This window comes from Papio anubis, chromosome 12 (assembly GCF_008728515.1).
Source record: "Papio anubis isolate 15944 chromosome 12, Panubis1.0, whole genome shotgun sequence".
Taxonomy (NCBI): domain Eukaryota; kingdom Metazoa; phylum Chordata; class Mammalia; order Primates; family Cercopithecidae; genus Papio; species Papio anubis.
In genome coordinates, this window is record NC_044987.1 from 102412379 (window position 1) to 102436662 (window position 24284).

The 24284-nt window shown below is 43.7% G+C and overlaps 1 protein-coding gene and 1 pseudogene across 10 annotated transcripts in view; one reads left to right on the top strand and one right to left on the bottom strand.

Moving 5' to 3' along the window:
- C12H11orf49 (chromosome 12 C11orf49 homolog) overlaps window positions 1-24284 on the bottom strand; it is a 230164-nt gene that overhangs the window by 39837 nt on the left and 166043 nt on the right. The window lies entirely within an intron of this gene.
- On the top strand, window positions 20077-20488 carry LOC108581910 (annotated as a pseudogene). Its single transcript, XR_001894779.3, has one exon. The product of XR_001894779.3 is annotated as a translation machinery-associated protein 7 pseudogene (transcript).

Sequence of the window (24284 nt, forward strand, 5' to 3'; positions counted from 1 at the left end):
CACCATGCTGGCCATTATTTTAATTTTTTTAGAGATAGGGTCTCACTCTGTCACCCAGGCTGGAGTGCAGTGGCATGATCATAGCTCACTGCAGCCTGGAACTCCTTGGGTTCAAACGCTCTTCCTACCTTAGCCTAGGTGGGATGTAGTTAGACTACAGGCGTGCACCATCATGCCTGGCTAATTTTTTCATTTTTATTTTTTCTAGAGACAGAGTCTCGATATGTTGCCCAGGCTGCTCTGGAACTCCTGCCCTCAAATGATCCTTCTGCCTTGGCCTCCCAAAGCACTGGGATTATAGGTGTGAGCTATCGCACCTGGCCAGTGATTATTATTGTGAACATTTAAATCTCCCACTAGCTATTCCATCTCTTTCTATCACCTTTTGTCATAGGGTGGCTCCAGGGTCAGATGTACTCTATCTGGCTCGTAACTTCCTTGCTTCCCCCCAAACTGACAGGCCCTTTCTATTTTAAGTGACTTGCTACTGATGCCTATAAGAAAATAGAGAAGAGACAACAAAATTAATAAATAGTTAAAGCCATTATAAGCCTGTATCTTCAATTTTAACAGGACTAGACACAGAGGAGGAAAAGTATATTTAATTTACATATATAAAAAATACTTCCCACTTTTTTTTTTTTTTTTTTTTGAGACAGAATCTTGCTCTGTCACCCAGGATGGCTGCAGCAGTTTAATCTCAGCTCACTACAACCTCTGCCTCGTGGGTTCAAGCAATTCTCGTGCCTCAGCTTCCCATGTAGCTGGGATTACAGGAATGTGCCACCATGCCTGGCTAATTTTTATATTTTTAGTAGAGATGGGTTTTCACCATGTTGGCCAGGCTGGTCTTGAACTCCTGACCTCAAGTGATTTGCCAGCCTTGGCCTCCCAAAGTGCTGGGGTTACAGGCATGAGCCACTGCTCCTGGCCCTACTACCTTTTTCTTTGCAATTTAAAATCAGGCTTATCGTTAGGATGAAATTTTATGTTATTAGCAAAACTGTCTGATGAGAACTTGAGAGAAAGCCACAGAAAACAAGAAATAATAAAAGTTATTATACTTCCTCTGAGCTTTCCACTGTCCAAAGCAGCCACAGAATAAATAAGAAGTGGAACAGATTATGCATTTGATTTTCTTAAAATGCATTTTCCTTCTTTTCTAAATAAATATAAACAGAAGCAGTGGCTAACGGGGTTACTTACTCACTGAGGGTGAGTGGAACCAAGACAGACTAAAAATAAAAAAGCAACAATCTAAGTTCTCTGGTTCTTGATGGGTGTGCGAGCATGGGAGGGCAGTGGCCAGCATGTAGGCGTGCTTATGAAGACCACAGCCTGTTTTCTCGTCAGAATCCGCTAGCTCCCACCAATGATGATGGATTTACGGCTACGATCAACTGAAAAAACAGACATAAGGAACAGAAACAGCAAGAACCAGAAAGAAGACTGGATATAGATAAACACACACATCTCTTCAGATGAATCCACCTTTGTCTTTCCTGCTGTTTTGTCTTTTGTGGGCATATGTAATGTACCCTATCTATAATTATATGGATACGTATCGGGAAGAGAATGAGGCAGCTAGAGAAAGAAGAGTGTCTGACTCTTTTGGGACTTGATGGGAAAGGAAATTGATGTTAGCAGTTACTGTTTCTTAAAGCCATCAGCTTTGTTTTTCAAAGTATGGTTTCCTGGTAAAGGATACTTTGCCTGTAATGTGAGTGAATCACTCATCTTATTTTAATAAAAATATGAACCAAATGATAGTGCTCTCCATCCTGGGAAATGACACAATAGTTAGGCTTTCTGAACCCTGATCCTTATCTTTCACTGGGACTGGCAGGCATACAAAAAATAAAGAAAAAAATGAAAAATATCCAGTGGCATCAGGGTGAATCCACCCAACTTCTTTTTTGTTTTTGTTTGTTTGTTTTTTTTTTTTTGAGACGGAGTCTCACTCTGTGGCCCAGGCTAGAGTGCAGTGGCGCAATCTCGGCTCACTGCAAGCTCCACCTCCTGGGTTCACACCATTCTCCTCCCTCAGCCTCCCGAGTAGCTGGGACTACAGGCGCCTGCCACCTCGCCTGGCTAATTTTTTGTATTTTTTTTTAGTGGAGATGGGGTTTCACCGTCTCCATCTCCTAACCTTGTGATCCGCCCACCTCAGCCTCCCAAAGTGCTGGGATTACAGGCGTGAACCACGGTACCCAGCCCCAACTTCTTTTATGCACAAGAATTCTGAAAGACAAAGTCTGGTTTTACTCACTGGGGTTTGGTCTCCCCATCAATGGGTGGCCTTCCATTGGGTACTAACTCTGTGCCTCAATTTATTCCTGTCATGCCTCACATGTAAATAAATGATCAAGGCTGATTAGATTAAGTAAAATATATTTTAAAGTATATAAGATTGTATATCCTTTTGAATTTTGTCATTTTCATGTATAACCTATTTTTAAAATTAAGAAAATAAACAAAAGTATGAGCAATGAGAAGACATCAAAGGATTTTTATAAAGTAAGACCATTAAAGCCGGGTGCGGTGGCTTATGCCCCAGCACTTTGGGAGGCTGAGGCAGGCAGATCATGAGGTCAGGAGTTCGAGACCAGCCTGACCAACATGGTGAAACCCCATCTCTACTAAAAATACAAAAATTAGCTGGGCGTGGTGGCACGTGCCTGTAATCCCAGCTACTCAGGAGGCTGAGGCAGAAGAATTGCTTGAACCTAGGAGGCGGAGGTTGCAGTGAGCCGAGATTACACCACTATACACCAGCCTGGGTGACAGAATGAGGCTCCGTCTCAAGAAAAAAAAAGACCATTAAGAACTATTTGAAAATGTACAAACCTTTTAATCTCAATAATTGTGACGGTTGCTTCTGGGTCTAACATTCTAGGATTCTTTCATTGTCATTCCCTGTGGTTGAGGAAGTAGCCCAAAGACTGGGTAGTGCATAATTTGTTTTTGTTTGTTGTTTTTTTGAGATGGAGTCTCACTCTTGTCACTCAGGCTGAAGTGCAATGGCATGATCTCGGCTCACTGCAACGTCCACCTCCTGGGTTCAAGCCACCGTGCCAGCTTATTTTTGTATTTTTAGTAGAGGTGGGATTTCACCACGTTGGCCAGGCTAGTCTCGAACTCCGGACCTCAGGTGATCCACCTGCCTCAGCCTCTCAAAGTGTTGGGATTATGGGCATGAGCCTCCGCGCCCAGCCATAATCTGACCATCTAGCACATAACTTCCTAGCAGAGTGGGAATGCTGTGAACTCTCCCTCTGCCACCTATCTTGTTTTCCTGCTTTATTTTTTCTCCAGAGCAGTAACTGTCTCCCCAACAGAAGCTCCAAGAGAGCAAGAATTTTGACTTTTATTCATTGTGGGTTCCTGATAAATAACCATTAGAGGAGCAAGACTGCTGTGAAGAATACATGAGATAATGCTTGTGAAGCTCTTAGCACTCACTGTCTGGGACAGAGAATGTAGCTGGCAGGCAGGTTTTGTTTGACTTGAAGTGAACTTTTTAAATTTCGAGGCAAAACATTAAGGTATTTCTTACAACACAATCTAGATTTCAGATAGCTCTCTTTTTTAGAAAAAATCAGAAGATCTGGCAATGATGGGCCAGCATTCCAGCACGACCACAATCAGCTGGAGCTGGGTAAGAGGATGCCTTTGCCAGTTTACCACCAAAAACACCTATGCTTCTTACATTACCTGCCTGGCCAGTGTTGGCGTCTGAATTTTCAACCCAGATGAGAAATTTCTCTTTGGAAGCTTTACAATAAAGATTTAATTCATCTGATGAAATGAGTTTTTTTTTTTTTTTTTTTGGAGACAGAGTCTCGCTCTGTCACCCAGGCTGGAGTGCAGTGGCCGGATCTCAGCTCACTGCAAGCTCCGCCTCCCGGGTTTACGCCATTCTCCTGCCTCAGCCTCCCGAGTAGCTGGGACTGCAGGCACCCGCCACCTCGCCTGGCTAGTTTTTTGTATTTTTTAGTAGAGACGGGGTTTCACGGGGTTAGCCAGGATGGTCTCGATCTCCTGACCTCGTGATCCGCCCGTCTCGGCCTCCCAAAGTGCTGGGATTACAGGCTTGAGCCACCGCGCCCGGCCTTGATGAAATGAGTTTAAGATGAAAATAAAGTACATGACCTCATGATATTAATAGGAAAGAGCAAAATAAAAATTGTTATTTAGAGTATGGTTCCATTTTTGCTTTAAAATAAAAAAAAAAGAAAAATTTGCATAGGGAAAATAATGGAATACATCAACAGTTAACAATAGTAGTTACCTCTGTGTTTGGGGACTGTGGGTGATGTGTGCTTTCTTGCAATCAGAAGAATAAGATTTATTTTTTGGCTGGGTGCGGTGGCTCATGCCTTTAATCCCAGCACTTTGGGAGGCCGAAGCTGGTGGATCACTTGAGGTCAGGAGTTCGAGACCAGCCTGGCCGACATGGCAAAACCATGTTTCCACTAAAAATACAAAAATTAGACAGGCATGATGGTGCACACTTGTAATCCCAGCTATTCGGGAGGCTGAGGAAGAACTGCTTGAACCTGGTAGGCGGAGGTTGCAGTGAGCCGAGATCTCACCACTGCACTCCAGCCTGGGTGGCAGAGCAAGACTCTATCTAAAAAAAAAAAGATTTATTTAAGATTTATTTTTTAAAAAGCCATTTTGATTTATGGTATGTCAATTGCATCTCAACAAAGCTGTGGAAGGAAGGCAGGCCGGCAGGTGGGAAACCATCCACAGAGATGGTCAAGTGTGTACCTTCCTTCAGAAACCTGTTTCCATGTCCCTCGTTCTCAGTGGCTCTTTCTCCCCTTCCAAGTCACCTGAATGCCATTTAGTTCCTTTACTACACCTTATTTTGTCCATGATGAAAAGACCATCATCTTTTATAATTCTTTCTATGTTTTTGGATTTTATTATAATGACCCTCGGTCCTCCCTTATAGAGATGTTCAGGCTCATTGATGGCATAATAAGGTTATAAACCCCTTGAAATGAGGGCAGGAGTGACAGGAAAAACATCTATCAAAATAAGGGCATAGAACTGAATAGTTACAATATCCTCCATAGATTTCATTTTTCATATATATATATATATATATATTTTTTTTTTTAGACATGGTCTTGCTCTGTTGTCAGGCTGGAGTGCAGTGGTGTGATCATAGCTTACTGTACCCTTGAATTCCTGGGCTGAAGTGATCCTTCTGCCTCAGCCTCCAGAGTAGCTGAGACTATAAGCACACATCACTATGCTCAGCAATTTTTTTTTTTTGGTAGGGATGTCACTGTGTTTACTATGTTGCGCAGGCTGTTTTCAAAACCTGGGCTCATGCGATCCTCCTAAAGTGTTGGGATTATAGGCATAAACCATCGTGCTGGGCCATTTTTCTAATCTTTAACCATATTTATTGATAGTTTTCCTTCCTTTCCACAGCCTAAGATGATTGTTTCCTCCTGGGAACAGCATGGCAGAGCAGAAGGGCAGGCTTGGGAGACTTGGAACCCTGCCTTGACTCTGCCAGACTACATCACTTAAACAAGCTACTTACTCTTAGGACTCAATTTATCTGTAAAAAAGAGATAATAATCGATTGCTATTTACTTGACGGTAAAAGGCCAGACCTATGAGACCATGATTCCCAAGGTTCTTTTAAGTTGTGAAGTCACAGGTTGGATCAACTTCCAAAGCTGAGAATAATGGGATTTTTTTTCAGGTATCTGTACCCTACACAGTAATATCTAGTCAATTTAAAACTTAACTAACAGGCAATGTCAAATATCTAAATGTCAGTAAGTCTCCAAGTAGGCAAGAGGATTTCATGAAGTCCACATACAAAAGCTTGTATGGCTAACTTACAGGCTTCCAAGACATACTGATTATACTTACAGTTTTAACAGGGTTGGCCACTAATTTCTAAGCCCAATACAGATTAGACAGGGTAAACAGGGAGAGGAAAAAGAACTATAATTAGGCATCAACTACATGACCTAACAGAGAGGCAGAAAAAGATATTTAAAATATAATCTGGATGCATTTAGGGCATATTTCAGTGGGCCCTGAAGGCAATAATGTTTTCCAGCAGAGTAAAATAATTTATGATGACAAAGATGATGCTTAGATGCCTAGAGGAGTTAAATTATATAAGATGGCAGGGAAGGCCACTGTATACATATCATATACATTTTAAAGATTTCCATGTAAGTTATATTAAAAACAACAAAAAATGTGGTACCCAAATTTAAACTTTAAAATAGTAGGCTGTAAAACTGTAAAACTCTTCTGCATCTTTGGATGTTTACTGTCTCTAAACCATTTATTGATCACTGCTTCTGTAGTGCCTCATGGTGCTACCTGTTTTTAAGCTGCTGTACTGAGTGCTGTGCATCATTATTCTCACTGAGTGTCTCGCAGCAGTCCTATAGGGTTAAGTACTGTCCTCACTTTACTTGCAGACACAGGACGGTGAAGTAATTTGCCCAGTTACATAACTAGCAAGAGGCAAGCACATTCGAGCTTTGAATCATGGATCTGCCAGATTCCAAAGCATATGCTTTTACAGATTCCACTATTTATTGGTGGTTGAATTATTGATTTATTTGTCTATTTGACCCATCACCATCCCATTATTGTTCTCAGCATTGGAAGTTAGTCCACTCTGTGACTTCACAACTTAAAAGAGCCTTGGGAATCACAGGATCATAGATCAGGCCTTTTGCTCTGAAGTAAGTAACTGACTATCTCCATTTTACAGATAGAGAAACTAAGGCTTAAAGAGTAAGTGGCTTGCTCAAGTGAGGTAGTCTGACAGAGTCAAGGCAGGGTTCGAAGATCCCATTAGACCAACTCTTGAGGGTAGGGACTCCATCTCACTTGCTTGTACATACCATGGGAACTGGCACACAGTATGCAGTTAAAAAATGTTCAATGATCCCAGCACTTTGGGAGGCCAAGATGGGTGGATCACGAGGTCAGGAGATTGAGACCATCCTGGCTAACACAGTGAAACCCCATCTCTACTGAAAAAAAAAATACAAAAAACTAGCCGGGCGAGGTGGTGGGTGCCTGTAGTCCCAGCTACTCGGGAGGCTGAGGCAGGAGAATGGCGTAAACCCGGGAGGCGGAGCTTGCAGTGAGTGGAGATTGCGCCACTGCACCCCAGCCTGGGCGACAGAGCGAGACTCCATCTCAAAAAAAAAAAAAAAAAAAAAAAAAGTTCAATGAATTTTATCCCTATGCCTCCCTATACAGATGTGAAACCCTAAAAGCAATGTAGTCTATCTCAATGCATCTCAACATATGATCATGAATCACCTGCCCCAAACCCACAGAAGCGAAATCAGAATCCCTGGGGTCAAGAGAGTGAGAATCTACATTTAATTAAATAGATCAGGTGACTCTTAGGATTGTCCTCATGGTTGAAAGCACATTTTTTGAAGTTAGTCAATCCTGGGTTCCTGAGTTCATATCTCAGCTCTACTAGTTACTAGACAAATGACCTGGGGCAAGTGAGTCACTTAAATTTTTTGAGCTTCAATTCCATCATCATTAAAATGGGGATAAGGCTGGGCATGGTGGCTCATGTCTGTAATCTCAGCACTTTGGGAAACCAAGGTGGGCAGATCACCTGAGGTTGGGAGTTCGAGACCAGCCTGACCAACATGGAGAAACCCCCGTCTCTATTAAAAATACAAAACTAGCTAGGTGTGGTGGTGCATGCCTGTACTCCCAGCTACTTGGGAGGCTGAGGCAGGAGAATCACTTGAACCTGGGAGGTGGAGGCTGTAGTGAGCCGAGGTCGCACCATTACACTCTAGCCTGGGCAACAAGAATGAAACTCCATCTCAAAAAAATAAAATAAATAAAATACAAAATAAGTGGAGGGTGTTACAAGATGGCCGAATAGGAACAACTCTGGTCTGCAGCTCCCAGCGTGATCTACGCAGAAGACGGGTGATTTCTGCATTTCCAACTGAGGTACCTGGTTCATCTCATTGGAACTGGTTGAAAAGTGGGTGCAGCCCACGGAGGGTGAGCTGAAGCAGGATGGGGCATTGCTTTACCTGGGAAGCACAAGGGGTTGGGGGAATTCCCTTTCCTAGCCAAGGGAAGCCAATGACAGACTACCTGGAAAAACGGGACACTCTCCGCCCAAATACAGCACTTTTCCCAAGGTCTTAGCAACCGGCAGACAAGGTGATTCTCTCCTGTGCCAAGCTTGGCGGGTCCCACACCCACAGAGCCTTGCTCACTGCTAGCGCAGCAGTCTCAGGTGGCAGCCTGGCTGGGGGAGGGGCATCCACCATTGGTGAGGCTTGAGTAGGTAAACAAAGTGGCTGGGAAGCTCAAACTGGATGGAGCCCACTGCAGCTACTAGTAGGTCTAGACCTACTGCCTCTAGACTCCACCTCTGTGGGCAGAGCATAGCTGAACAAAAGGCAGCTTCTGCAGACTTAAATGTCCCTGTCTGACAGCTCTGAAGAGAGTAGTGGTTCTCCCAGCACGGCGTTTGAGCTCTGAGAACGGACAGACTCCCTCCTTAAGTGGGTCCCTGATCCCCGTGAAGCCTAACTGGGAAACACCTCCCAGTAGGGGCCAACAGCAACTTCATATAGGTGGCTGTTCTCTGGGACGAAGCTTCCAGAGGAAGGATCAGGCAGTAATATTTGCTGCTCTGCAGCCTCTGCTGGTGATACCCAGGCAAACAGGGTCTAGAGTGAACCTCCAGCAAACTCCAACAGACCTGCAGCTGAGGAACCTGACTGTTAGAGAAGGAAAACTAACAACAGAAAGGAATAACATCAACATCAACAAAAAGGATATCCACACCAAAACCCCATCTGTAGGTCACCAACATCAAAGACCAAAGGTAGATAAAACCACAAAGATGGGGAGAAACCAGAGCAGAAAAGCTGAAAATTCTAAAAATCAGAGCACCTCTTCTCCTCCAAAGTATTGCAGCTCCTCACCAGCAATGGAACAAAGCTGGATGGAGAATGACTTTGATGAGTTGACAGAAGTAGGCTTCAGAAGGCTGGTAATAACAAACTTCTCCGAGCTAAAGGAGAATGTTTGAACCCATCGGAAGAAAGCTAAAAACCTTGAAAAAAGATTAGACGAATGGTTAACTGGAATGAACAGTGTAGAGAAGACCTTAAATGACCTGATGGAGCTGAAAACCATGGCACAAGAACTTCGTGACGCATGCACAAGCTTCAATAGCTGATTCAATCAAGTGGAAGAAAGGGTATCAGTGATTGAAGATCAAATTAATGAAATACAGCAAGAAGACAAGGTTAGAGAAAAAAGACTAAAAAGAAACGAACAAAGCCTCCGAGAAATATGGGACTATGTGAAAAGACCAAATCTGCATTTGATTGGTGTACCTGAAAGTGATGGGGAGAATGGAACCAAGTTGGAAAAGCCTCTTCAGGATATTATCCAGGAGAACTTCCCCAACCTAGCAAGGCAGGCCAACATTCAAATTCAGGAAATACAGAGAACACCACAAAGATACTCCTTGGAATAGCAACCCCAAGACACATAATTGTCAGATTCACCAAGGTTGAAATGAAGGAAAAAGTGTTAAGGGCAGCCAGAGAGAAAGGTTGAGTTACCCACAAAGGGAAGCCCATCAGACTAACAGCGGATCTCTCGGCAGAAATCCTACAAGCCAGAAGAGAGTGGGAGCCAATATTCAACATTCTTAAAGAAAAGAATTTTCAACCAGAATTTCATATCCAGCCAAACTTAGCTTCATAAGTGAAGGAGAAATAAAATCCTTTACAGACAAGCAAATGCTGAGAGATTTTGTCACTACCAGGCCTGCCCTACAAGAGCTCCTGAAGGAAGCACTAAACATGGAAAGAAACAACTGGTACCAGCCACTGCAAAAACATGCCAATTGTAAAGACCATTGATGCTATGAAGAAACTACATCAAGTAACGGGCAAAATAACCAGCGAACATCATAATGACAGGATCAAATTCACACATAAAAATATTAACCTTAAATGTAAATGGGCTAAATGCACCAATTAAAAGACACAGACTGGCAAACTGGATAAAAAGTCAAGACCCATCAGTGTAGCATATTCAGGAGACCCATCTCACGTGCAGAGATGCACATAGGCTCAAAATAAAGGGATGGAGAAAGATCTACCACGCAGGCCGGGCGCGGTGGCTCACACCTATAATCCTAGCACTTTGGGAGGCCAAGGTGGGCGGATCACGAGGTCAGGAGATCGACCATCCTGGCTAACCATAGAGATGGTGAAACCCCGTCTCTACTAAAAATACAAAAAAAATTAGCTGGGCGTGGTGGCAGGTGTCTGTAGTCCCAGCTACTCGGGAGGCTGAGGCAGGAGAAAGGCGTGAACCCGGGAGGCAGAACTTGCAGTGAGCCGAGATCACACCACTGCACTCCAGCCTGGGTGACAGAGTGAGACTCTATCTCAAAAAAAAAAAAGCAGGGGTTGTAATCCTAGTCTCTGATAAAACAGACTTTAAAGCAACAAAGATCAAAAGAGACAAAGAAGGCCATTACATAATGGTAAAGGGATCAATTCAACAAGAAGAGCTAACTATCCTAAGATAGTTAACTGCACCCAATACAGGAGCACCCAGATTCATAAAGCAAGTCCTTAGAGACCTACAAAGAGACTTAGACTCCCACACAATAATAATGGGAGACTTTTAATAATGGGAGACTCCACTGTCAATATGAGACAGAAGGTTAACAAGGATATCAAGGACCTGAACTCAGATCTGCAACAAGCAGACCTAACAGTCATCTACAGAACTCTCCACCCCAAATCAACAGAATATACATTCTTCTCAGCACCACATCGCACTTATTTTACAATTGACCACATAATTGGAAGTAAAGCACTCCTCAGCAAATGTAAAAGAACAGAAATCACAACAAACTGTCTCTCAGATCACAGTGCAATCAAATTAGAACTCAGGATTAAGAAACTCACTCAAAACTGCACAACTACATGGAAACTAAACAACTTGCTCCTGAATGAGTACTGGGTAAATAACGAAATGAAGGCAGAAATAAAGATGTTCTTTAAAATCAATGTGAACAAAGACACAAGGTACCAGAATATCTGGGACACATTTAAAGCAGTGTGTAGAGGGAAATTTATAGCACTAAATGCCCACAAGAGAAAGCAGGAAAGATCTAAAATCGACACCCTAACATCACAATTAAAAGAACTAGAGAAGCAAGAGCAAACACAGTCAACAGCTAGTAGAAGGCAAGAAATAACTAAGATCAGAGCAGAACTGAAAGAGATAGAGACACAAAAAACCCTTCAAAAAATCAATGAATCCAGGAGCTGATTTTTTGAAAAGATCAACAAAATTGATAGACTGCTAGCAAGATTAACAAAGAAGAAAAGAGAGAAGAATCAAATAGATGCAATAAAAAATGATAAAGGGGATATCACCACCGATCCCACAGAAATACAAACTACCATCAGATAATATTATAAACACCTCTATGCAAATAAACTAGAAAATCTAGAAGAAATGGATAAATTCCTAGACACATACACTCTCCCAAGACTAAGCCAGGAAGAAGCTGAATCCCTGAATAGACCAATAGCAGGCTCTGAAATTGAGGCAATAATTAATAGCCTACCAACCAAAAAAAGTCCATGACCAGACGGATTCACAGACAAATTCTACCAGAGGTACAAAGAGGAGCTGGTACCATTCCTTCTGAAACTATTCCAATCAATAGAAAAAGAGGGAATCCTCCCTAACTCATTTTATGAAGCCAACATCATCCTGATACCAAAGCCTGGCAGAGACACAACAAAAAAAGAGAATTTTAGACCAATATCCCTGATGAACATCGATGCAAAAATCCTCAGTAAAATACTGGCAAACTGAATCCAGCAGCACATTAAAAAGCTTATCTACCACGATCAAATTGGCTTCATCCCTGGGATGCAAGGCTGGTTCAACATATGCAAATCAATAAACGTAATCCAGCATATAAACAGAACCAAAGACAAAAACCACGATTATCTCAATAGATGCAGAAAAGGCCTTCAACAAAACTCAGCAGCCCTTCATGCTAAAAACTCTTAATAAATTCGGTATTGATGGAACATATCTCAAAATAGTAAGAGCTATTTATGACAAACCCACAGCCAATATCATACTGAATGGGCAAAAGCTGGAAGCATTGCCTTTGAAAACCAGCACAAGACAAGGATGCTCTCTCTCACCACTCCTATTCAACATAGTGTTGGAAGTTCTGGCCGGGGCAATCAGGCAAGTGAAAGAAATAAAGGGTATTCAATTAGGAAATGAGGAAGTCAAATTGTCCCTGTTTGCAGATGACATGATTGTATACTTAGAAAACCCCATCGTCCCCCGGGCGTGGTGGCTCAAGCCTGTAATCCCAGCACTTTGGGAGGCTGAGACGGGCAGATCACGAGGTCAGGAGATCGAGACCATCCTGGCTAACACAGTGAAACCCCGTCTCTACTAAAAAAAAAATACAAAAAACTAGCCAGGTGAGGTGGTGGGCGCCTGTAGTCCCAGCTACTCGGGAGGCTGAGGCAGGAGAATGGCGTAAACCCGGGAGGCGGAGCTTGCAGTGAGCTGAGATCCGGCCACTGCACTCCAGCCTGGGCGACAGAGCGAGACTCCATCTCAAAAAAAAAAAAAAAAAAAAGAAAAAAAAAGAAAAGAAAACCCCATCGTCTCAGCCCAAAATCTCCTTAAGCTGATCAGCAACTTCAGTGAAGTCTGAGGATACAAAATCAATGTGCAAAAATCACAAGCATTCCTATACACCATTAACAGACAAACAGAGAGCCAAATCATGGTTGAACTTCCATTCACAATTGCTACAAAGAGAATAAAATACCTAGGAATCCAACTTAAAAGGGATGTGAAGGACCTCTTCTTCTTCTTTTTTTTTTTTTTTTTTTTTTGAGATGGAGTCTCGCGCTGTTACCCAGGCTGGAGTGCAGTGGCCGGATCTCAGCTCACTGCAAGCTCTGCCTCCCTCCTGGGTTTACGCCATTCTCCTGCCTCAGCCTCCCGAGTAGCTGGGACTACAGGCGCCTGCCACCTCGCTCGGCTAGATTTTTGTATTTTTAGTAGAGACAGCGTTTCACCATGTTAGCCAGGATGGTCTTGATCTCCTGACCTCGTGATCCGCCCGTCTCGGCCTCCCAAAGTGCTGGGATTACAGGCTTGAGCCACCGTGCCCGGCCGAAGGACCTCTTCAAGGAGAACTATAAACCACTGCTCAACGAAATAAAAGAGGACACAAGCAAATGGAAGAATATTCCATGCTCAGGGATAGAAAATGGCCACACTGCCCAAAGTAATTTATAGATTCAATGCCATCCACATCAAGCTACCAATGACTTTCTTCACAGAACTGGAAAAAAACTACTTTAAAGTTCATATGGAACCAAAAAAGAGCCCGCATTGCCAAGACAATCCTAAGTGAAAAGAACAAAGGTGGAGGCTTCACACTACCTGACTTCAAAGTATACTACAAGGCTGCAATAACCAAAACAGCATGGTACTGGTACCAAAACAGATACATAGACCAATGGAACAGAACAGAAGCCTCAGAAATAATGCCACACATCTACAACGATCTGATCTTTACAAACCTGACACAAACAAGAAATGGGAAAAGGATTCTCTATTTAATAAATGGTGCTGGGAAAACTGGCTAGCCATATGTAGAAAGCTGAAACTGGATCCCTTCCTTACACCTTATACAAAAATTAATTCAAGATGGATTAAAGACTTAAATGTTAGACCTAAAACCATAAAAACCCTAGAAGAAAACCTAGGCAATACCATTCAGGACATAGGCATGGGCAAGGACTTCATGACTAAAACACCAAAAGCAATGGCAACAAAAGCCAAAATAGACAAATGGGATCTAATTAAACTAAAGAGCTGCTGCATGGCAAAAGAAACTACCATCAGAGTGAACAGGCAACCTACAGAATGGGAGAAAATTTTTGCAATTTACCCATCTGACAAAGGGCTAACATCCAAATTCTACAAAGAACTCAAATAAATTTACAAGAAAAAACAAAAAACAAACAAAAAACAAAACAAAAAAACCCCATCAAAAAGTGGGCAAAGGATATGAACAGACACTTCTCTCTTTTTTTTTTTTTTTTTTTTTGAGACGGAGTCTCGCGCTGTCGCCCAGGCTGGAGTGCAGTGGCCGGATCTCAGCTCACTGCAAGCTCCGCCTCCCGGGTTCACGCCATTCTCCGGCCTCAGCCTCCCGAGTAGCTGGGACTACAGGCGCTGCCACCTCGCCCGGCTATTTTTTGTATTTCTTAGTAGAGACGGGGTTTCACCGTGTTAGCCAGGATGGTCTCGATCTCCTGACCTCGTGATCCGCCCATCTCGGCCTCCCAAAGTGCTGGGATTACAGGCTTGAGCCACCGCGCCCGGCCAAACAGACACTTCTCAAAAGAAGACATCTATGCAGCCAACAGACACATGAAAAAATGCTCATCATCACTGGTCATCAGAGAAATGCAAATCAAAACCACAATGATACTATCTCACGCCAGTTAGAATGGCAATCATTAAACAGTCAGGAAACATGGAGAGGATGTGGAGAAACAGGAATGCTTTTACACTGTTGGTGGGAGTATAAATTGGCTCAACCATTGTGGAAGACAGTGTGGTGATTCCTCAAGGACCCAGAACTAGTATTACAATTTGACCCAGCAATCCAATTACTGGGTATATACCCAAAGGATTATAAATCATTCTACTATAAAGACACATGCACACGTATGTTTATTGTGGCACTATTCACAATAGCAGAGACTTGGAACCAACCCAAATGTCCATCAATGATAGACTGGATTAAGAAAATGTGGCACATACACACCATGGAATACTATGCAGTCATAAAAAAGGATGAGTTCAGGTCCTTTGCAGGGACATGCATAAAGCTGGAAACCATCATTCTCAGAAAACTGTCACAAGGACAGAAAACCAAACACTGCATATTCTCACTCATAGGTGGGAACTGAACAATGAGATCACTTGGACACAGGGTGGGGAACATCACACACCAAGGCCTGTTGGGGGTGGGGGACTGAGGGAGGGATAGCATTAGGAGAAATACCTAATGTAAATGATGAGCTGATGGGTGCAGCAAACCAACATGGCACATGTATACCTATGTATCAACCCTGCACGCTGTGCACGTGTACCCTATTATATTATAGTTTTATTACATTAAAATATAATAAAAACAATAATAAATAAACAAACAAATAAAATGGGGATAACAGAAGAACCTACCTCATGGGTTTTTAAGGGACAAAGTTCATTCACTTAATAGATATTATATAGCATCTATTATGTGTCAGATGTTATTTTTTAGGTGCTTAGGATACATTAGAGAACAAATAGACAAGCTCTTTGCCTTCATGGAGCTTATCTTACAGTGGGGAAGACAGATAATGAATGATAAAGAAAATAAACAAATAGGCTGGGCGCAGTGGCTCATGCCTGTAATCCCGGCACTTTGGGAGGCCAAGGCAAGCAGATCACTTGAGGTCAAGAGTTTGAGACCAGCCTGGCCAACATGGTGAAACCCTGTCTCTACTAAAAACACAAAAATTAGCCGGGTGTGGTGGTGCATGCCTGTAATCCCAGCTACTCAGGAGGCTGAGGCAGGAGAATTGCTTGAACTCAGGAGGCAGAGGCTGCAGTGAGTTGAGATCACGCCACTGCACTCCAGCCTGGGCGACAGAGCAAGACTCAGTCTCAATAAACAAACAAACAAACAAACAAACAAACAAATAAGCTATACAGAAAGTTAAGCGAGGCAAATTAAGAGATTCAGTGATAAGTATAATGGAAAAAAAGAGAATACAGCAAGTCAGATAGGGAATATGAGGGTGGTACTGGTGGTTCAATTTTATGTAGAGTGGTCTAGGTAGGTTACATGGAGAAAGTAACACCTAAGCAAAGATATGAAGGGGTTAAGGAGTAACTGACACAGACATCTGAGGGAAGAGCATTCCAGGCAGAGGTAATATCCATTACAGTCTTAAGGAGGGAGTGTGCCTATTGGGTAAGAGGAACATCATGGAAACCAGCGTGGCAGGAGCCAAAAGAATAAGGGGGAAAGGAAGAAGAGATGAGGTTAGAGAAATAACAGGCCAGTTCATGTATATAGCCTTTTAGCTCTACAAGCAAAAATCAAATGAAATATTCACGTTAAGTGCTTAGAACAGTAAAATGGTACATAGAAAACATTTAATAAATGGTATCTACATTTGTATTTACATGAAAATCTTCTGGTCCCTAAGCAGAGCTAGTCTGGAAGAGGTCAGGCTACAGGGACTCTAGCACCATTTATGTACTTTGGTGGAGTTAGAGAGTCCTTCAACATTTTAAAGTACAGAAATCAAGGCCGGGCGCGGTGGCTCAAGCCTGTAATCCCAGCACTTTGGGAGGCCGAGACAGGTGGATCACAAGGTCAGGAGATCGAGACCATCCTGGCTAACACGGTGAAACCCCGTCTCTACTAAAAAATACAAAAAACTAGCCGGGCGTGGTGGCGGGCGCCTGTAGTCCCAACTACTGGGGAGGCTGAGGCAGGAGAATGGCGTGAACCCGGGAGGCGGAGCTTGCAGTGAGCTGAGATCCGGCCACTGCACTCCAGCCTGGGCGGCAGAGCGAGACTCCGTCTCAAAAAAAAAAAAAAAAAAAAAAAAAAAAAAAAAGTACAGAAATCAAACAGATCAAAGGCCTAGGTGATCCGCAGCAGCAAGCAGAGATGGTTAATTCTCTGCAGGTGCTCAGAAAACTGAACTAACCGAGGCATGCAAAGTCAACATAGCTATCAATAAAAGACAGGGAAGGAGTTGGGTGTGGAGTGGGGTGGGCTTGGCTAAGGGCTGAAACCAACAGGAGAGTCATTAGCAACATAAGAGAGAAAGCAATGGAGCATGGAAGCATCCTCTACAGCAGTGGAAACTCATTCTGATTATCAATGCAACCACAAAGTCATGATGAAAACGACTGCAAACCACCGGGGAGTAAGCCAGGGAGCCCAGCAACATGAATGCACTTGTAGGGGGAAAAAACAAATTAAGAGATTCAGGCAAAACCATTCCCTTTCCTGGTGGAGGCTCTTTAATCTTTAATATCTCTCTCTTGACACTAGGCACAGATCTTGCCGCAACAAGACAAAGGATAACTTCTGAGAAGCTAAAAATTCTCGTTTGGGTGAAGGACTCTTGAGGAGAAGAGTGCCATGTGTCTGCCAGACTAAAAGATGTGTTCTCAGGTCGAGGTGGGCGGATCACGAGGTCAGGAGATCGAGACCATCCTGGCTAACATGGTGAAACCCCCGTCTCTACTAAAAAAATACAAAAAAATTAGCCGGGCATGGTGGTGGGTGCCTGTAGTCCCAGCTACTCAGGAGGCTGAGGCAGGAGAATGTCATGAACCTGGGAGGTGGAGTTTGCAGTGAGCTGAGATCGCGTCACTGCACTCCAGCCTGGGTGACAGAGAGAGACTCTGTCTCAAAAAAAAAAAAAAAAAGATGTGTTCTCTTGGTCATACTGTCTCACGCTGGGCAGATCAGGGCTAACCCACCTCCATGGCCTTTATGACTGAAGGGGCTGCAGGGCCCTGGAGCTGCAGACAGGAATGCAGTCTTTTTGGGAACTGAAGGCAGGCAAGAATATAATAAAGGCTAGATGAAGATACCCAGGCTGGGCTTTAAACTGCTTTAAATTGTGCCAGTTTCTTCTGGCACCTGCCCTAAGGAAAGCAAAGCCAGGCACCGTCCAATGGAAATCTGGAAGTGGGCATCCTTTGTGGCATCAATTATGCCAGTTTGGCCAGGAAGTTTGTAGTGCTTGGTCTCTATGACCCTGACCTAACCTACTCAATAAGGGGCAGTTTAGTCTGAGTCAGAAGAAATGAAGAGCGACTCAATATTGTGATCTTTGACTTAACATATTCAATTTGTAATTAAGACCATTATTAAAATTAGTATGAGAAATCATGTCTTCTCATTCCATTCCTCAAACTCTCTGTCTGCCTTTACTATTTCCTGATAGTAACCATGGATATTTGCTTTAGAAGTTCTTAATTGCTGGCCGGGCGCCGTGGCTCAAGCTTGTAATCCCAGCACTTTGGGAGGCCGAGACGGGCGGATCACGAGGTCAGGAGATCGAGACCATCCTGGCTAACACGATGAAACCCCGTCTCTACTAAAAAATACAAAAAACTAGCCGGGCGAGGTGGCAGGTGCCTATAGTCCCAGCTACTCGGGAGGCTGAGGCAGGAGAATGGCGTAAACCCGGGAGGTGGAGCTTGCAGTGAGCCGAGATCTGGCCACTGCACTCCAGCCTGGGCGACAGAGCGAGACTCCATCTCAAAAAACAAACAAACAAAAAAGAAGTTCTTAATTGCTACATTCTTAGCTACTTATTTAGTCAATATACTAAGTGTCAAAGGTATGCCAGGGACAGTGCTAGATTCTGGGGAAACAGCAAGGGATAAGACAGATAAAAATTCCTATTTTCATGGTACTTACATTCTAGTGTGTATGTGTGGCAGTGGTGGTTGGGGAGACAGGCAATAAAAAGTAACAAAGAAAGAAATACTTTTAGGAAGTGAGCAGAGCAATGACAGAAATCAGGCAGGGTGGTGTGATACACAGTGACAGAGGGTGGGACCACATGAGACGGCTGTGCCAGGCTCATCTTTGAGAAGGTACCATTTGAACTGAGAATGCACCAGATGAGAAGGAGGCAGCCATGCAATCTAGGGAAAGAAGGAAGGGCAAAGACAGGGAGATGGGAACCAGCAACAAGAGTGTTTTGCTTCCTGCTTCTCCATTCTGCACACAAATGCTATTTCTCTGTCTCTGGCATGTTGCACTCTGTTAAAGAAATTGCTATATGATGCCTGGGAAGGGAATAATATTGAATGAAACAGAATTCCAAGGGAGCTACATACTGCCATGGGGGAGGGTGGGGACACTGAGGAAAGATAAGGCAAGGGCTGTGGAAGCTGCCCCAGGCTGCCCCATTTCACTACTGTGGTTAACTGGCAAAGGAGTCCGTGCAAATGAGTGCAGGATGTCCAAATCACAGCACTGTTTCACACATCATCATTTCAAGTCACCGACTGACAGGATTTAGCACTCTGTGTCTGGCAGCAACCAGCAGTGAAGCAGAGAGAATTCCACTGGATTATCCAAAGCATCTGACCCGCAAATGAGGAGTGAGCAGAACATTTTTAAAAAACAACTCTTGAGTGGTTCAGTGAGCCAATTCCACATTGAAGAGAGACACACAAACATCCAGCCACCTCTGAGGCAAAAGGTCAGTTTCTTCTGCTTGTCCTTGGTCTTCAGAATCCAAGTTATTGATGTGAGCTGTGTCCCTCATTTTCCTAGCCAAAGGGGTAGACGTGAAGTAGAAATAGGCCAGATACGGTGTTCTGGGACAACACACCATTGTCTGAATCCAGAGAGCATCATGGCTGCAGTGGATGAGAGCAGGCTCAGTGGGAGAGGCTCAGGGAACATCAGAAGTGCAGGGCCTGTCCTTTGAAGATAAAGTCTGGCTAGATCAGCTTTTCAGCGAAAGAAGCTAACGTCTGCAGACAGATCTTTATCTTTGGTGAGCCCATCACAGATCCCAGGTTTAGGATGGGGGCTAGAATGAAGGGAAAAAGCCAATTATCACCCTATAAGAAGTAGATAGGCTGGGGGCGGTGGCTGACGCCTGTAATCCCAGCATTTTGGGAGGCCGAGGTGGATGAATCACTTGAGATCAGGAGTTCAAGACCAGCCTGGCAACATGGTGAAACCCTGTCTCTACTAAATATACAAAAATTAGTCAGGCATGGTGGCCAGCGCCTGTAATCCCAGTTACTCAGGAGGCTGAGGCAGGAGAATCGCTTGAAGCCAAGAGGCCGAGGTTGTAGTAATCCGAGATTGTGCCACTGTACTCCAGCCTAGGTGACACAGCGAGACTCCATCTCAAAAAAAAAAAAAAGAGTCTGGTGGCAGGGTCTGGGGAAGGGGCGGCAGGCGCCATGTCCAGCCGTGAAGATGGCAAGAAGAAGTCACTGAAACAGCCTAAGAAGCAGGCCAAGGAGATGGACGAGGAAGATAAGGCTTTCAAGCAGAAACAAAAAGAGGAGCAGAAGAAACTCGAGGAGCTAAAAGCGAAGGCTGCGGGGAAGGGGCCCTTGGCCACAGGTGGAATTAAGAAATCTGGCAAAAAGTAAGCTGTTCCTCGTGCCTGAGGAGATGGTGACCCTTTATTTCATCCTTATTTAAACATCTATATTCCCTGCCGTAACATCTTTTGCCATCTAAAGCTGGAATTAAGTGTTGTCTTGGAGCTGTTGTACATTTAAGAATAAACTTTTGTTTAAAAAAAAAAAAAGAAAAAGAAAAAAAAAAGTAGATAGTACTGAACTGTCCCACCCTTGTGGGTTTCTGATTCTCCAATCAAGTCCTGAGACCCTCCTGCTCCCCATCCTTTTCTCCTCCAAGTCCTTCTCACACAGCTGTGAGGTAAGATTTACTAGATGGAATGTGTTTGCAAAATCTGTTTTGTTCACTGTAACATGTTTATCAAAAAAGAAAGAAAAAAAACCCTGTCCCTTCTCACTATTTAGTTTTTGGTGACTGCCTTTTGGGATCTGGAACTGGATAAACAGATGGACTTCACAGAAGAAATCAGGCGAAGCGCCAGGGTGTGTATATATATCTTAGTCTCACTGTAAATACGGCAGATAGCCCTCATCCAAACAGCTGTGCTGGTTTTGGAGGAAAGTGAGGGGACAGTGTCTTCTGGATGACAGTGCTCCCATTGCTCCAAGGTGTACCTCCCTGGTGGTGCTTTGGGCTATAGGATGCCAGAAAGATTCAGATATATGACCCTGATTTCATTTTCTGGCCTCTGGCTGTGGTAATTAAGTGTTGTGCCAGATCCCAAACTATTGCTTATTATTCGTACTGGGTTTGTTTGATATAAATGAGTGCCTACAAATGTGCTGAGTGTTTGCATTGTGTATAATGATGAGTACCTTTGCAATATACTGGATGCCTCTGTATTAAGGGGATGCCTAGTAGGGGTATAGTTTTGTGCGTGTGTGTGTGCATGCGCACGCACATGCAGAAGTTGTGGAAGGCCTGGACTACAGTATTTGCCTGGCCACAGAGCAGTATCACTGCTGGGGGAACAAGGTACAGTGATCCCTCATGTGCAGCACACTGCTGCCCCAAGGGAACTGGGGGGAATTGTACCGAGCAGTTTCTCTCCTAACTTTTTTTGCCACCTTCTCCAGTATAAATCTCTACTGCAAGTGGTAGGGGTGGAGGAAGTAACTCTTTCGTAATTCAATATGCTTCAATTCCCAGGTATGAACAAACTTCCGAACATTTTAGGAGAATCTTCTTTTTTTTTTTTTTTTTGAGACGGAGTCTCACTCTGTCACCCAGGCTGGAGTACAGTGGCACAATTTTCGGCTCACTGCAACCTCCGCCTCCCTGGGTTCAGCGATTCTCATTTTAGGAGAATCTTCTAATAAAAATAAATATTCATTTGCTTCACAGAGTAGGATTCAGGTGGATGTCTCCTTCCCTCCTGGACAAACTCCTTGGGGAAAAAAAAAAAAGACAATACTGTCCAAACAGGAAACTGGTGCCAAATAGAGGCAAAAAACCAAAACAAAACAACTCCCTGAGACAGAGTGGACTGCATTCATTAGGTTCAGGTAGCGCAAAAGACAGGAACATTAAATAATTAGACTCCAACAGATCAAGGTGCAGTATAGGTAACGGGACCTCATAAGGACAGAACAAAAGATCTTGTTTCTAACAAAGGTTCTGCAGACCTTTATACTACAGTGAGCAATGAGTGAGAGGGATGCTGCCCAGGAAATGAAAGGACTCAATCGTTTCTCTTCAGTGAGCGGAGCCCGGGAGGAGTGTTCCAGGGCGCTCTCACAAACACTCTTGAATAATACCATCCAGAGCCTTTGATTCAAGGAACATGCTGAAGAATAAACAGCCTATTAATCTGAGTTTTCTGGTGTGCCTGAGTATACAAAGCAGCAATGAACTAACCCCTTGGCTCTTGCAAACATCCCGACTGCACACCATCCGCTGCTCCACTACACAGCTCAGCCCCTCCTTCCCATCCCTGCATGCAATTTCCCCTGCAAAAGCTTCGAGGTTTGGGGGTCCTGATGGTTTCATCTAATGATGCTCAGGCCAAACCCAGGGTGCAAAGAACCCTTGTTTGGCCATAAGAAGGCACAGCCATGTGACCAGGCTCAAATGAGAACTGTGTGGTAGTGTGACTGGGTAAGGAGACAAAGTCATCAGTCTGCCCCTTTCTGAGCCAAGTTGACAGCCACAGGCCTGGGAAAGGAAGGCCCAGTTTCAATTGCTTCCTAGTCTTGGTTACCTTGGTGGCAGGAAGAGCTCCTGCATGGGTGGGCTTTGGGTGCCATTCTGTGGAAACATTCCTGGGCGTTTTGCCTAGGTAAAAATTACCAAGTAAGGTCCTTGAGTTTTCTTTCTTTCTTTTTCTTTTCTTTTCTTTTTTTTTTTTTTTTTTTTTGAGATAGGATCTTGCTCTATCACCCAGGCTGGAGTGCAGTGGTGTGATCTTGGCTCACTGCAACCTCTCCCTCCTGGGTTCAAGCAATTTTCGTGTCTCAGCTTCCCGTGTACCTGGGACTACAGGCGCGTGTCACCATGCCTGGCTAATTTTTGTATTTTTAGTAGAGATGGGGTTTTGCCATGTTGGCCAGGCAGGTCTTGAACTCCTGGCCTCAAGTGATCTGCCTGCCTTGGCCTAGGTCCCTGAATTTTCAAGGAGAAAAATGGAAGAAAGAGAAGTAGCTGTTTCACTTTCATCCTTTCACTAGAAGTCCTTCTTTACAAACAATCAGGTGTAGCTTTTGTGATAACAACAATTTGATCGGTTCTCCTTCCCACCCCCAAGACCAAGTACAATGATAGTATTTTAAGTAATAAACCAGGCATTGTTGTTGAAACAAGGTAATTGAGGCTAGGATCATAGGCTCAAATCAGCCATGGAGCGGTTTCTCTGTGTTCTATGGTCACTGACCTCATGCAAGGTGTGTGCTTAATCATAAAAGGAACTAGTGTGACAAGGTGGATAAATCAGTATCACGGCTATCAATACATACTGGGTTGTGCATACACACACATATTCTCAAAGCCTAATCCCTCTGACCCCAAATTTATATATCAAGGAAAACATGTTTAATGAAAGTTTCCTTTCTAAAAATAATTTCAAAGAGGCGCTTTGACTTAAAAAAATTAATTCTAAAGTCTTCTGATTCTACTTCCAGGGAACTGCTTTGTGTTTAGTCCCTTGAAACTGGAGAAGGACACACATCTTTGACGAGAAGGAGCAGCACAAAAGCTTGCATTTTATGTGATTTGCTCTGAGATGATACCACAGAGGGTAGGAAGTAAGAGCATGGGCTCTGCAGTCAGACAGATCGAAATCTGAATTCCTCTTCTGCCACTTGCTGATGTGTGATCTTAGGCCCATGACATCAAATCAGTGAGTTTCAACTTTCTCATCTGTAAAATGGAAATAGCTTCATGGGATTATTGTGAGGATTATATAACAAAAATGTTTAGTACCATGCCTAGGACACAGTAAGAGTTCAATAAATGATAGCTGTTCTTACTGTTTCTTTTAATTAAAAAAAAAATTTTTTTTTTTCAGAGACAGAGTCTCACTCTGTTGCCCATGCTGGAGTACAGAGGTATGATCATGGCTCACCACAGCCTCAAACTCCTAGGCTCAAGTGATCCTCGCACCTCAGCCTCCTGAGTAGCTGGGAATATAGGCACATGACAGCACGCCCAACTACTTTTAAAATTTTTATCTATTTATTGTTTTTGAGAGAGGTCTCCCTATGTTGCTCAGGCTGGTCTGGAACTCCTCACCGTAAGTGATCCCCTCACCTCTGCTTCCCAAAGTGTAGCGATTACAGGCATGAGCCACCATGCCTGGCCCTTGTTACTATTTGAATCCTCTAAATAATAGGCACAGGGACTTAACTGGTGGCTGGCGGGCACATGAGCTACATGAAATGGGAGTTTCTTCATTCCTTACCAAGCTGGGCTTAGAAGATCCTCAGACCGTCGTCCTTCACTACACTGGCAACAAGTGTTTGGGTTATCTGGGGTAACTGATGGAAGG